At 42.2% G+C, this 13,957-nt stretch overlaps 1 protein-coding gene across 2 annotated transcripts in view; it reads left to right on the top strand.

Moving 5' to 3' along the window:
- FOXO1 (forkhead box O1) overlaps positions 1-13,957 on the top strand; it is a 689,450-nt gene that overhangs the window by 586,997 nt on the left and 88,496 nt on the right. For both annotated transcript variants that reach the window (XR_014818871.1, XR_014818872.1), the window contains one exon: positions 7,796-7,895. The gene's annotated coding sequence lies outside the window, so the exon portion shown is untranslated. The remainder of the gene's footprint in view (positions 1-7,795; positions 7,896-13,957) is intronic.

Here is a 13,957-nt window from a genome sequence, read left to right as displayed (position 1 = left end):
AACCCACTGAGCAAGGCCAGGGATCCAACCCGCAACCTCATGGTTCCTAGTTGGATTAACCACTGAGCCATGACAGGAACTCCAATTTCCTTGATAAATGTTTTTTATGAGGATATATAAGGAATTTTGTTTCACTTTGATGCTAGCCTGTTAGATAGCACAAAATCCAGTGATTCGCATTAATTATATATACAAATGGTAATTTAATGGTACACAAAGTGAATTTAATCAGCAAGTGTGTGTTAAGGTGTCAATCCAAAATTCTATTCTTTTGGTGAGGAAATTGGTGTGATCCTTGATTAATGTTTTATAGTTCTCAGTATATAAGTTTTTCACCTCTTTGGTCAGGTGTATTCCCAGGTATTTGATTTTCTGGGGTGCAATTTTAAAAGGTTTTGTATTTCTGTATTTCTTTTCTAATATTTCATTGTTAGTATACAGAAATGCGACTGATTCCTGAATGTTACTCTTATATCCTGCTACTTTGCTGAATTTGTTGATCAGTTCAAGGAGTTTTTGGGTTGCGTCCTTAGGGTTTTCTATATATAGTCTCATATCATCTGCATACAGTGACAGTTTTACCTCTTCTCTTCCTATTTGGATGCCTTTTATTTCTTTTATTTGTCTGATTGCTGTGGCTAGGACTTCCATTACTATGTTGACTAGCAGTGGTGAGAGTGGGCATCCTTGTCTTGTTCCAGATTTTAGTGGGAAGGCTTTCAGCTTTTCTCCCTTGCGTATTATATTTGCTGTGGGTTTGTCATAAGTGGCTTTAATTATGTTAAGAAATGTTCCCTCTATACCCACTTTGGTAAGAATTTTGATCATGAATGGATTTTGGACTTTGTCAAATGCTTTCTCTGCATCTCTTGAGATGATCGTGTGGTTTTTGACTTTTCTTTTGTTAATGTGGTGTGTGACATTGATTGATTTGTGTATGTTGAACCATCCTTGTGCACCTGGGATGAATCTCACCTGGTCATGGTGTACAATCTTTTTTATATGTTGTTGGATTCAGATGGCTAAAATTTGGTTGCGAAGTTTTGCATCTATATTCTTCAAAGATACTGGGGTATAGTTTTCCTTTTTGGTGGTATCTTTGTCTGGTTTTGGAATTAGGGTGATGTTGGCATCATAGAATGTCTTTGGGAGTGTTTCTTCTCCTTCAGCCTTTTGAAAAAGTTTAAGGAGGATGGTATAAGTTCCTCTATGTATGTTTGTATGTATCTAGAATTCACCAGTGAAGCCATCTGGTCCTGGACTTTTATTTGTAGGGAGTATTTTTATGAAATATTCAATTTCATTTCTAGTGACCAGTCTGTTCAGTTGATATATTTCTTCTTCTTCTTTTTTTGTCTTTTGTCTTTCAAGGACCGCACCTGTGGCATATGGAGGTTCCCAGGCTAGGGGTCTAATCAGAGCTGTTGCTGCCGGCCTATGCCACAGCCACAGCAATGCCAGATCTGAGCCTCGTCTTTGACCTACACCACAGCTCATGGCAATGCTGGATCCTTGACCCACTGAGTGAGGCCAGGAGTCAAACACTCAACCTCATGTTTCCTAGTTGGATTCGTTTCTGCTGTGCCACAATGGGAACTCCAGATCTATTTCTTCTTGATTCAGTTTTGGCAGGCTGTAAGTCTCTAGAATGTTGTCCATTTCTTTTTAGTTGTCAAATTTGTTGGCATACAATTGGTCATAGTATTCTCTCATGGTTTTCTATATTTCTGTAGTATCAGTTGTGATTTTTCCTTTTTCATTTCTTATTTTGTTTATTTGGGTTTTTTCTCTCCTCTTCTTGGTGAGTCTAGCCAGAGGTTTGTCAATTTTGTTTACCTTTTCAAAGAACCAGGTCTTTGTTTTATTGATTTCTTCTATTGTTTTTTAATCTCTATTTTATTGATTTCCTCTTTCATCTTTATGATTTCCTTCTTTCTGATGATTTTAGGTTTTGTTTGTTGTTCTTTTTCTAATTCATTTAGGTGGTGGTTTAAGTTGTCAATTTGAAATTTTTCTTCTTTTTTGAGGAAGGCCTGCATTGCTAAGAATTTCCCTCTGAGCACTGCTTTTGCGGCATCCCATAGATTTTGAGTGGTTTGGTCATTATCATTTGTCTCGGGGTATTTTTTAATTTCCTTCTGGATTTCCTCATTGACCCATTGGTTTTTTAGTAGCATGTTGTTTAGTCTCCATGTAGTAAGTTTTTTATCATTTCTTTTCCTGTTGTTGATCTAGTTTCATGCCATTGTGGTCAGAGAATATACTTGAAATAATTTCTATACTCTTAACTTTGTTGAGGTTAGCTTTGTGCCCCAGTATTTGATCAATTCTTGAGAATGTTCCATGTGCACTTTAGAAGAATGTATCTTCTGATTTTTTTGGATGTGATGTCTCGAAAATATCAATTAAGTTTAAGTTCTCTATTGTGTCCTTTATGATCTCTGTTCCCTATTGATTTTCTGTCTAGGAGATATGTCCATTGATGTGAGAGGGGTGGAAAGTCTCCTACTATTATTGTATTCCCATCAATTTCTCCTTTTATGTCTGTTAGTATTTATTGTAGGTATCTTGGTGCTCCTATATTAGGGGCATATATATTGATGATTCTAACATCCTCTTTTTGAATGGATCCTTTAACCATTAAATAGTGTCCTTCTTTGTCCTTCTTTTTCTTTCTTTATGGCCTTCGTTTTAAAGTCTATTTTGTCTGATAAGAGTATTGCAAATCCTGCTTTCCTGTCTTGTCCATTGGCATGAAATATCTTTTCCCATCCCCTCACTTTCAATCTATATGTGTCCTTTGCTCTAAGGTGAGTTTCTTGTAGACAGCAGATTGAAGGTTTTTGCTTTTTTATCCAATCTGCCACTCTGTGTCTTTTGATTGGAGCATTCAGTCCATTGACATTTAAGGTGATTATCGATAGATAGTATTTATTGCCATTTTAAACCTTGTTTTCCAGTTGATTCTATGTTTCTCTTTTCTTCTTTTCTTTTTTAGGTTGGATGGTTTCCATTTATTTTATGCTTGAGTACTTTTCTTTTTAGTTTATGTGAATGTAATGTTTGGTTTTGATTTGTGTTTGCCCTGTTTTATTATGCCCTTCCTATATCTGCTTGCTTTTGCCTCATAGTCATATAGGCTCAAACACATCATTAAAATAAAAAAAAAAAGAATCTGTATTTTCTTACTTTCCTGCCCCACATTGTATGATTTTGATGTCTTTTTTTTTTTTTTTTAACATCTTCATGTTTAGATTTGTATGCTGGTTCATTAAGTGACTGCTTTCCAATTGTGGTTTCCTCCATCCTAATTCTTCTTTTTCTCTTTTTTGTCTTTTTTTTTTTTAATTCAGAGAAGCCCTTTCAGTATTTCTTTTAGAATGGGTTTAGTATTGCTGTACTCTTTTAGCTTTTGTTTGTTGGAGAAATTCTTTATTTCCCCTTCTCTTTTAAATGATATTCTTGCTTGATAGAGTATTCTAGGTTGAAAATTTTTTCCTTTCGGCACTTTAAATATATCTTGCCACTCCCTTCTGGCCTGTAGTGTTTCTGTAGAGAACTCAGCTGATAGCCTTATGGGGGCTCCCTTAAAATTAATGCTTTGCTTTTCTCTTGCTGCCTTTAGAATCCTCTCTTTAACTTTTGGCATTTTTATTATAATATGTCTTGGTGTGGGCCTGTTTGGGTTCAACTTGTTTGGGGCCCTCTGTATTCCTGTATTTTGATATCAGTATCCTTTAGATTTGGAAAGTTTTCAGCCGTAATTTCTTCAAATATATTTTCAATCCCCTTTTCTTTTCCTTCTGGAAATCCTATTATGCATAGATTGGCCCACTTTATACTATCCCATAGGTTTCTAATATTGTTTTCATGCTTTTTCATTTGGTTTTCTGTCTGTTGTCCTGATTGGGTGATTTCCATTATTTTATCTTCCACGTCACTAATTCGTTCCTCTGCATTATTCATTCTGCTCTTTATTGCCTTTAGCTCAGTTTGTATCTCTGCAAATGAATTTTCTAGTTTTTCTTGGCTCCTCCTTATATTTTCTAGTTCCTTTCTAAAGGAATCTGCATTACAGTTCATATCCTCTCTTAATTCCTTCAGTATTTTTACTATCTGCCTTTTGAAATCAATGTCTGTCAGACTGCAGAGGTCTGTTTCATTGTTGATTGCTTTAGGTGAATTCTGTTCCTTTAACTGGGAATGGTTTCTGTGCTTCTTCATCTTGCTTGTGTTTTTCTTTTTCTGTGAGTTCGGGGAAGCCAAACTATAGTTGTAAGGCTACTTCTATGCAAGAATACCCCTTTGCACTTTTTGGGGGGTTACTATTTATTTTTTTGTGTGAGAGTTTGAATATTTGCTGTCTCTTTCTTCGGTGTGAGCAGACTGTTGTTCCCAGGATGCTCAGTGTGTTTTCAGGGAGCAGGCGGCAATTGGTAGGGCCAGCGGTCAGTGCCTGGTTGTTGGGCTCTCAGCAGCAAGGACCTGCAGGAAGCTGGCACAGGCTACTCCTAGTTGCATGGCCCTGAGAGGTGGTAATAAGCTCTAGCTAGGCATCTCTTCAAGGTGACCAGAGCATTAGGCAGTAGCAATAGCAGCTCCCAGGGGAGTGAGAGCAACAACAGCTTGTGTTTGATTGCAATGCCCTCCTCTGAGGTGATTGGAACTGCAGGTGGTGCCTGTTCAGGGACTCCTATTGGGAGCAGGCCATAACCATCTCTAGAGTCAGTGATAACTGTGGTGGTTTGCCCCTGCCACCTGTAGACCATGCATGAAGTAACCCATCTCACTTAGCCCACATATGAGGTGCTGTACAGGTTGCTCCTGGTTGCCAGATCCTGGGAAGTGACAGAGATCACTTGTGGGTACTGCCTGGAACGTTTGGCAGTAGCAGCAGCAGGGTGGGTGTGTTCCCGGGGGTTCAAGAGCACTGACAGGTGGTTTTTGGTCACAGTGCCCTCCTCTGTGGTGCCCTTTAGGTGAATGGGACTGCAAGTGATTTTTGTTCAGTAATCTCCAATGGCAGTGGGCCACGCCCACCTCTGGAATCAGGGGTAACTGCTGCAGTTTGCCCCTGCCACCTGCAGACCACACAAGAAGCACCCTGTCCCACTTAGCCCACACAGGAGGTGCTGTACCAGCTGCTCCTAGTTGTAGGGTCTTGGGAAGGGACAGTGACCAAGTGTCTGGCCACCACGCAGAGCGATTGGTAGTGGCAGCTGCAGGGTGGGTGTGTTCCCAGGGGAGTGAGAGCAACAGTGTGTGGTGCTTGGTTGCGGTGCCCTCTTTTTTCTTTTTGCTAACCCTTGAGGTGGCTGGGGTCGCAGATGGAGCCCACTCACAGGCCCTCGGTGGTGGCAAGCCACACCTCCCTCTGGCCTCTGAAACGACCTCCACAGGCTGTCCCTGCCGCCTGTAGATGCTGCAAGAGGCATCACGTCGCACTTAGTCCCCTTATGCCCTTAGTCCACAGGATAGGTGCCTGGCCACCAGTAGCCTGCAGAAGAAGCGCCTAATCTCCCCTAAAGGAGCAAGAGGCTTCTCACCTCCCATAGTGTCTGCAGAGCAGCCCCGCCCTCTAAGCCCAAGGGCAGGCGCATGCGCACGCTCTGGCGCAGGGAGTTTCCTCTGGCGGCCCGCCCCTCCTCCTCTCCCTTCCGCAGTAATGGCGCCTTCCCTCTCCCGCGGTCCAGACCTTCTCCCAGGTTCCCTCTGCCGTGGCTTCCCCTCCTTAGTCTGTGGTGTTCCCCTCCGTAGCCCGAGGTCCACTGCTCCTTAGCCCCTCATGCCATCTCCAGTTCTCTCCCTGGGACTGACCTCCGGAGCCTGAATCTCAGCGCCCAGCCACTGCCCCAGCGTCTCAGGCTGTGGCGTCCCGGCCGGTGGTTCAGATGGTCTGTGCGGCTCTCACTCTGCTTTGCTGTTCTCAGTCCAGCTGCTGTGCTTTTCCTGCCGACTCAGCTGATCTTTCGTCAGTCAGGTGGCTTCCCAGGAGGTGGGTTCCTTTTCTCCTTCACAGCTTCCTCTCGGGAACGCTAGTCCCGTCCTGATGCCTTTTCTCTCTCTTTTTTTCTTTTGTTCTAGCCAATTATGTCAAGAGTTTCTTGCCCTTTTTAGAAGTTTAAATTCTTCTGCCAGCATTCAGTTGATGTTCTGTGTGAGTAGTTTGACATGGAGATGTGTTTTCTTGATGTTTTTGTGGGAGAAGGTGTGCGTGACCTCTTCTCCTTCGCCGTCTTGCTCCGCCTCCTTATGTGTATATATATTTAAAAAGATGCCAGTTTCACTTGTTCCATGTAAAAAACCGAAGGGTTGACTATATCTGAAAGTACTTTTGTCTTCTGCTCAGAGTGTTTCTTTTTCTTTTTGTGCGTGTGTGTGTGTGTGGGGGGGGGGTGGTTTAGGGCCGCACCTGCGGCACAGGGAAATTCCCAGGCTAGGGGTCTCATCCGAGCTACACCTGCCGGCCTACGCCACAGCGGCAGCAACACCGGATCCTTAACCCACTGAATGAGGCCAGGGACTGAACTTGCAACCTCGTGGATCCTAGTCGGATTCATTTCCACTGCTCCACGTCAGGAACTCCCAGAGAGTGGTTTCTATGCCGTATAATCAAATTGAGAGCTTTCACGCTATCCTCTCTTCGTGCCATAGTGTCCTAGTGTCCTACAGCACTAAAATGAGAACCTTGAAAAGAGGAATTAAAATTGCTCTCAGTTTCCTCCCAAAGTGGTATCTGAAAATTCAGAGCACTTGAGACCTATAGCTAGGTTTTCTCATGAGCTGGCAGTCCCCATACCTCACATTGCTTCGTCTTTTGAAATCAGGGCCGTCAACATATTCTGCAGTCATTACTTGGGTTTTGAAAGCTGTTCAACATAATTTCTACACTGTCCAAAACACACATGGCTTCATCCCATAAATGGAACAAACACTTAGAACTTAATGCCTCTGATAGGGGCTTATCTCTTCAAGCTTGTCTACACAGCCTACTAAATGATAATCCCAATTAGAACCCTAATTATGTTGCTGAGTATTTTTAGGTAGCTTAACATTTGATCTGTTTAGTTTAGTTTTACAGGTGGCAATAGATTAAAAACAGGTTTTAAAATGAGATATGACTATTACGTTTCTAATAATAGGCGATTGTGGTCCCAGGGCTACTTTTTATTTCATGACACGTGGAACAAGCCTTTGATGATGGTAATTGTGCCCACACACCCTATCCCTACACTGGGAAAAGTAGGCCACCCTTTGTAGTCAGTGCCTCGTTTCTACCATGTAAACTTCAGCGCTTTCAATGCAGGATCTTGAGTTTCATCCATTCTTTTCCTCTAAAATAACCTACCTTTTCAGTTCTGCCCAAATCCTCTGGTGACATGTTCCCAGGGACACTTGTCCTGATATGGCCTTGCTACCCTCTAATGAAAACGTCATATGCTTTCAACGTGGCCTCTCAAACTTGAGTGGGCATAACACTCACCCAGGGAGTTTATAAAAAGTACAAATTCCCAGGGTGCACCCAGAGGGGTTCTACCTCTGTATGTGTTGCAGGAGTCTAGGAACTTATATTTTCAACAAAAACAACAACAACAACAAAAATCCCAGGTGGTTTTTGGAGAGATTTTTAGAAACATTGCTTTCCAAGCCATTTTTCACTTCCAGGTACACAGTTTCAAATTTTCCATCAGGCTGACGGTTGTTTTCCATGAGTGACAACATCCTACAATTATAAAACATTAGACAAGTAGACAAACATAAGGTGTTATTTTCATTATTTTTAATCTTTTCCTAGGATAAACTTGGGACTATGTCTAATCACCTGGATTCTTCACTCGCCTGACAAGGTGGACAAAAGGAAAGAAACACCAGGAAGAGGCAGAGAGAGATGGCAGGTGAGTTCACTCTGCTGGACTTGAGGTAGACTATAGCTCCACTGTCCTCAACCAAGAGGCAAGCTCTGTCCGCTAGTGACCGCTGAGGCTCTGATGATTCTGATGCAAGTAGGTCACTAGCCACACTGACAAACCAGTCACTCTCTGAACCCTTCATCTCTTCATTTACCTGAAAATTTTAAAGTCCCAAGACCTCACATGATGCTCAGACTTCAGCTTGACCAAGTCATACACTTATAACATCTAAGCAGCCATTTCCATTGTCAGAGGCAGACAACTTGACACACACGTGGGAGTTTACACCTTTATTGCAAGGGCAAAACCAGGACAGCCTGATAGGTGCCCTGGGCATGTGCAGCCTTTCTGGAAAGGATGACCTTGAGTGGTCTGGTTTGCAGAATCAAAAACTCTGGCAGCTTGAAAGATGAATTTAAGCCATGGTATCAAGATGTTTTAGTTTAGCACTAAGTGGCACTTACTACCTGAGCATGAGTGCATTCTGTAGGATATGCCCTTAGGAATGGCACCTCTTACAGTTCTACAGCATGGAGGAGGAATGAGCCAGCAATTTACTAATATTTATTCACAAGTTTTTGTTGAATATCTACTATGCACTGGGCAAAAAAGAAACAAGAGTAATAAGAAACAATCCTGGTCTTCTAGAAACAACCTCCCCCACCGCCCCCACCAGAAAAACATCTCACTCAGGGGTGGTATGTGCTATCATGGAAAGAAGCGTAAGTTCCCAACAGGTACAGGAAACGGGAGACAGGGAGGAGGAAGTAATCAAAGAGGGCCTCTCAGAGGAAGGGGTGCTTGAACTGAATTTTGAAGGACAAACAGAAACCAACCAGAAAGATTATGTAGAGGAGAGGTGATGGCTGACATTCCAGGCAAACACTTTGTGTGCAAAAAGCAGAAGCTAAAAAGAATATGACTTAATTGTAAGCACAAGTAATTTCTAAACTCTAGGAAGGAGAAGTGGAACCACATCAAGATGACATCTCTAGATGTGGTATGTATATAAATATACAATGGAATATTGGTCATAAAAAAGAATGAAGTAATGCTATTTGCAGCAACATGGATGGACCTGGAGATTATCATACTAAGTGAAGTAAACCAGACAGAGATAAATGTCATATGATATCATTTATATGTGGAATCTCAATAAAATGATAAAAACGAACTCCTGGACAAAATAGAAATAGACTCACAGACTGAAGACAAACTTATGGTTACCAAAGAAGAGAGGGACAAATTAGGAGTTCGGGATTAACACAGGCCCACTACTGTGTATAAAATAAATAACCAAAAAGGACCTTCCTGTATAGCACAGGGAACTATAATCAATATTTTATAATAACTTATAAGAGAAAAGAATCTGAAAAAATATAAATACACACACACATAGAACTGAATCACTATGCTGTCTGTACACTTGAAACTAAAATGACATTGTAAATCAAGTTAACTTCAGTTTTTTAAAAATACATCTCTAGGTCATGTAGGGTCTAGTAGTTTTCTGATGGGCTATGGATAGCTTTGGAAGGACTTTAGGTAAGGGATAAATATAGAATTTAGGTTCATTCATTTGATTCAATGAATGTTTATTCCAATCCATGATGTGCTGGGCATTGCACCCTGCTGTGCACAGAGAATAAAATGCTGATAAGACAGAAATGGTCCCTGCCCTCAGGGAGCTTAAATTCGGATGAAAAAGAGACATAAAAAGCAAACAGTGGTAAAAAGAAAAAAAAATTTTCATAGGTGTGTTAGATGCTAAAATGAAAATGAAGATGGATATGTGAGAATAATGGATTGATCCTTCAGTTCAAATGATTGGGAGAAGCTTCTCTTGGGACTTGATGTTTAAGTTGATGTATGACAAGGAGCAAATAAGGAATTGGGTTCATTTATTCATTTACTTCAACTGATGTTTACTACCCGCCAACTTTGGAGTGATTTGGGAAAAGAACTGGGGGGTGTGGAACCCAGGCAGAGGTGAGAAGAAAGGAAAATGCTCCAAAGAAAGAGAGAGCTGGAGTTCCCGTCGTGGCGCAGTGGTTAACGAATCCGACTAGGAACCACGAGGTTGCGGGTTCGGTCCCTACCCTTGCTCAGTGGGTTAACGATCTGGCGTTGCCGTGAGCTGGATCCTGCGTTGCTGTGGCTCTGGCGTAGGCCAGTGGCTGCAGCTCCGATTCGACCCCTAGCCTGGGAACCTCCATATGCCACGGGAGCGGCCCAAAGAAATAGCAAAAAGACAAAAAAAAAAAAAAAAAAAAAAAAAAAAAAAAAAAAGAGAGAGAGAGCTTGGCTTAAGAACTGACAGAAGAGCAGACCCTCAGGCGTGTGGTGCTGGAGAGCGGAGCAGCCAGAGATGAGCTGGGAAAGTGGGATGGGGGGGAAACCGTGGGGGTTTTTGGTAGTGACAAGCACGGATTCACTTCTCTGGATACATTCACACAACTGTGGGAAGCAACCAACCGGGGGGGGGGTGAGGGTGAATCCAACAGACCAGCTGGGAGGCTCTTCCAGCTTGGAGCAGGTGAGAGGGGAACATGACTCAGACAAGATAATGACTGTGGACATGGGGAGAAGTTTTAGTGTTTGCCCCAGACACAGTAGGAAGGAGAGCGCCTTGCAAAAACCACACTGCTGCTTCACCACCCTGCTGGTTATTACTGCCAGAGCCAAAGCTAGAAACCAGGTCTTTCCAATCCTTGGCAGTGGTTTGTCCACTACATGAGGCAAACTCCAAAGAGTGTAAAGATGTGTGAAGTTAGGGAAAGGCTTTTTCTTGCTCTCAATCCAATCCCTTTCCCTTGAAACGCTGTCAAGAAGTCTAACACTTCCGTGACACGAACAATCAAAAGTAAAATGAAGGGAGAAAAAGTGAGCAAGAGATGATATACAGTTTAGTATTTTCCTTTTTATCATTGATGTATATATGCATAAAGGGCTTTTGTTTGGAACGTTTTACCCAGATGCTTTTGTTGTATAAGAATGTGTGATAAGTTATTTGTAAGGTCAGAGATTTTCATTTTATGTCCAAGAGGCTGTTAGCGGTCTGCCACATGGAGGCTGGAAGATTGCACTGGGGCCCTGACACTCTCTGCACCAGTCTTTTTTTTCTTCTGAGTTACATTTTTATTGTTTATTTATTTATATTATTTTTAATTTTTTATTATAGTTGATTTACACTGTTCTGTCAATTTCTCTATACAGCAAATTGACCCAGTTTTATACATACACACACACACACACACACTCATTCTTTTTCTATTATCTTCTGTAATATGAGAAAAAGTGATTGGATATAGTTCCCTGTGCGTTACAGCAGGACCTCATTGCTTATCCATTCTAAGTGTAATAGTTTGCATCTACTAACCCCAAACTCCCAGTCCATCCCACTCCCTCCCCCTCCCACTTGGCAACCACAAGTCTGTTCTCCAGGTCTGTGAGTCTGTTTCCATTCTGTAGATAGGTTCATGTGTGCCATATTTTATATTCCACATGTAAGTGATATCATATGGTATTTGTCTTTTGACTTATTCACTTAGTATGAGACTCTCTAGTTGCATCCATATTGCTGCAGATGGCATCATTTCATTCTTTTTATGGCTGAGTAGTAGTCCATTGTGTATATATCTTCTATTCCATTCATCTGTCCATGGACATTTTGGTTGTTTCCATGTCTCAGCTGTTGTGATTAGTGCTGCAGTGAACATAGGGTGCATGTATCTTTGAATGAAAGTTTTGTCTGGATATATGCCCAGGAGTGGGATTGCTGGATCATATGTTAGTTCTATATTGAGTTTTATGAGAAACCTCCATACTGTTTTCCATAGGGAAGAGAAGCAGAAGCATGGCAGTGTCCAGTGCTAATTCAGAGCACTCTAGAGTCTTTGAAGAATGGCTTTACTTCTGTTTTGCAGCCTGGGTGCATTCCTTCCTTCATGTACACCTGTCATCAGGCTCATTTTCTACATCCTCTCCTCTTCCAAAGCAGTGCTTCTCCTCTCTTTCTTCTTTTCCCTCTTTCTCTCTCACTCACACTGGTACTTGACAATACTTTAACGGAGGACAGGACAAGATAAAAAGTTGCAGGGAGGCAAATGGCAGTAGACACTCTCTGTTACAATCACCACATCTAAGTACTGTTCATCATGTATTGTTCCTTCAAATTAGTAGCTTCAACTAATTGAGCAATGCTGCTCTCTTGAAAGCTTCTCTATCAATGTCAAAATCAAAGATAGAGGGTGGAGGAAAGACTGTGTTTAGAAAGATGGAATTTTAAATGCAGATTATCTAAAGGAAATGCCACTCCTCTCCATCTCTCTTTGTAAGCCTTTGTTCTTAGCGTGTTACAAATGCCATTAGCATTATTGGCTTGAACAGAAGTCTCAAGGAGAATTCTTCTTGGGAGTTAGACACAGAGGTGGTGGGTGGGGGCATCCTGTGTGACACAGAAGAAGCCAGAGACATGGATTCAGAGTTCAAAAATCTGCCATTCAATAGCTTGGTAAATGGGGATACATCAAATTTGAGGTTAAGTCCTAGATCCCATCTTCATTGGGTAAATGAAGCTACTTCACCTCTCAGGCCCTCAACTTCATCACCTGCCACAAAAGAAGCTGAAGAGCCTCAGTTGACCAGGCATTGAACTGAGCGTCTATGTCATTTAGGATCCATGAGCTAAGGGTTATTATTCCAATTTTATGATGAAGAAACTGAGCCTCCTCAAGTCTGTCTGCTTTTAAGACCTGGGCTCTTTCCACTGCATATATCATCTCCTGTGATTTCCATAAACATTTCATACAAAATTCACTTTTAAAAAGCCTGGGTTTACTGTTTGCACTGTAACAAACCCAAGAAGTACACTCAAATGTGTTTTATTACACAGGCTACAACACTGGAGACTTATGCTCATCCCTTTCTGCTGCTGAGTTTATTAAATTTACGGGAAAAATGTACCCATGTTTCCCCTGCCTGCCTCCTCAGCCTAATTCAAAAGAATCCAGAAATTGCCAGGGGAGATGTCAAAAATCCACTACCTTTTGCAGCTGCTTGCCCAGGGTATTAGTTATTGCTGCCTAGAAAATTATTCAGGAGTTCCCGTCATGGCACAGCGGAAACGAATCTGACTAGGAACCATGAGGTAGCGGGTTTGATCCCTGGCCTCACTCAGTGGGTTAAGGATCTGGCATTGCCTGAGCTGTGGTATAGGTCGCAGATGCAGCTCGGGTCTGATGTTGCTGTGGCTGTGGCATAGGCCAGCAGCAATAGCTCTGATTAGACTCCTAACCTGGGAACCTCCATATGCCTCAGGTGCAGCCCTCAAAAGACAAAAGACAAAAAAAAAAAAAAATTATTTCAAAATTTAGTAGCTTAAGCTAACATTGGTTATCTCACAGTTCCTATCGTGCAGGTATCTGGTTCTCTGAGTCTCTCCCAGGCCGCAGTGAAGGTGTTGGCCAGGGCTGTGGTCATCTAATGGCTTCAGTGGGGAAGGGTCCACTTTTTAGTTCACTCATCTGGCTGCTGGCAGCATTCAGGTCCTTGCAGCCTACTCACTGGAGGCCTCTCTCAGTTCCCTGCCACATGGGTCTCCCCACTGGGCAACTCACAGCATGGCAGGTGGCCTCACCAGAGCAAGCAAGCAAAGGAGAAGAGCCAGAGAGAATAAATCCTAGCAAGATGGAAGCCACAGTCTTTTTATAACCGTATCTCGGAAGTGACATCGTGTCACCTCTGCCATACTCTGTCATTAGAAGCGAGTCACCAGGTCCAACCTATATTCAAAGGAGGAAATTACCCAAAGGCGTGGACACCAGGAAGCAAAGATCATGGGGACCATCTTAGCAGTCAGCTTCCCACAGCTGGTGGACCGCTGTATTCTGAACACACTGTGATGCCAAAACAAAGTTGAGAAATAACTTGGTGCTGAGAGCAAGAGAACTCTTGTCATCCTTAACTTCAAATTTCAACTTCCTGCATTCAGTAGGCTAACCTTGTGATTTTCCCTGATTGAACTAGTAATATCACACCAATAACTT

Source organism: Sus scrofa, chromosome 11 (assembly GCF_054392235.1).
Source record: "Sus scrofa isolate SSC_HxYL_T2T_F1_AM1 chromosome 11, Sscrofa_HxYL_maternal_Yorkshire_Landrace_v2.0, whole genome shotgun sequence".
Lineage (NCBI taxonomy): Eukaryota > Metazoa > Chordata > Mammalia > Artiodactyla > Suidae > Sus > Sus scrofa.
Note: the sequence above shows the minus strand (reverse complement) of the source record. Positions and strands in the feature narration are given on the sequence as shown.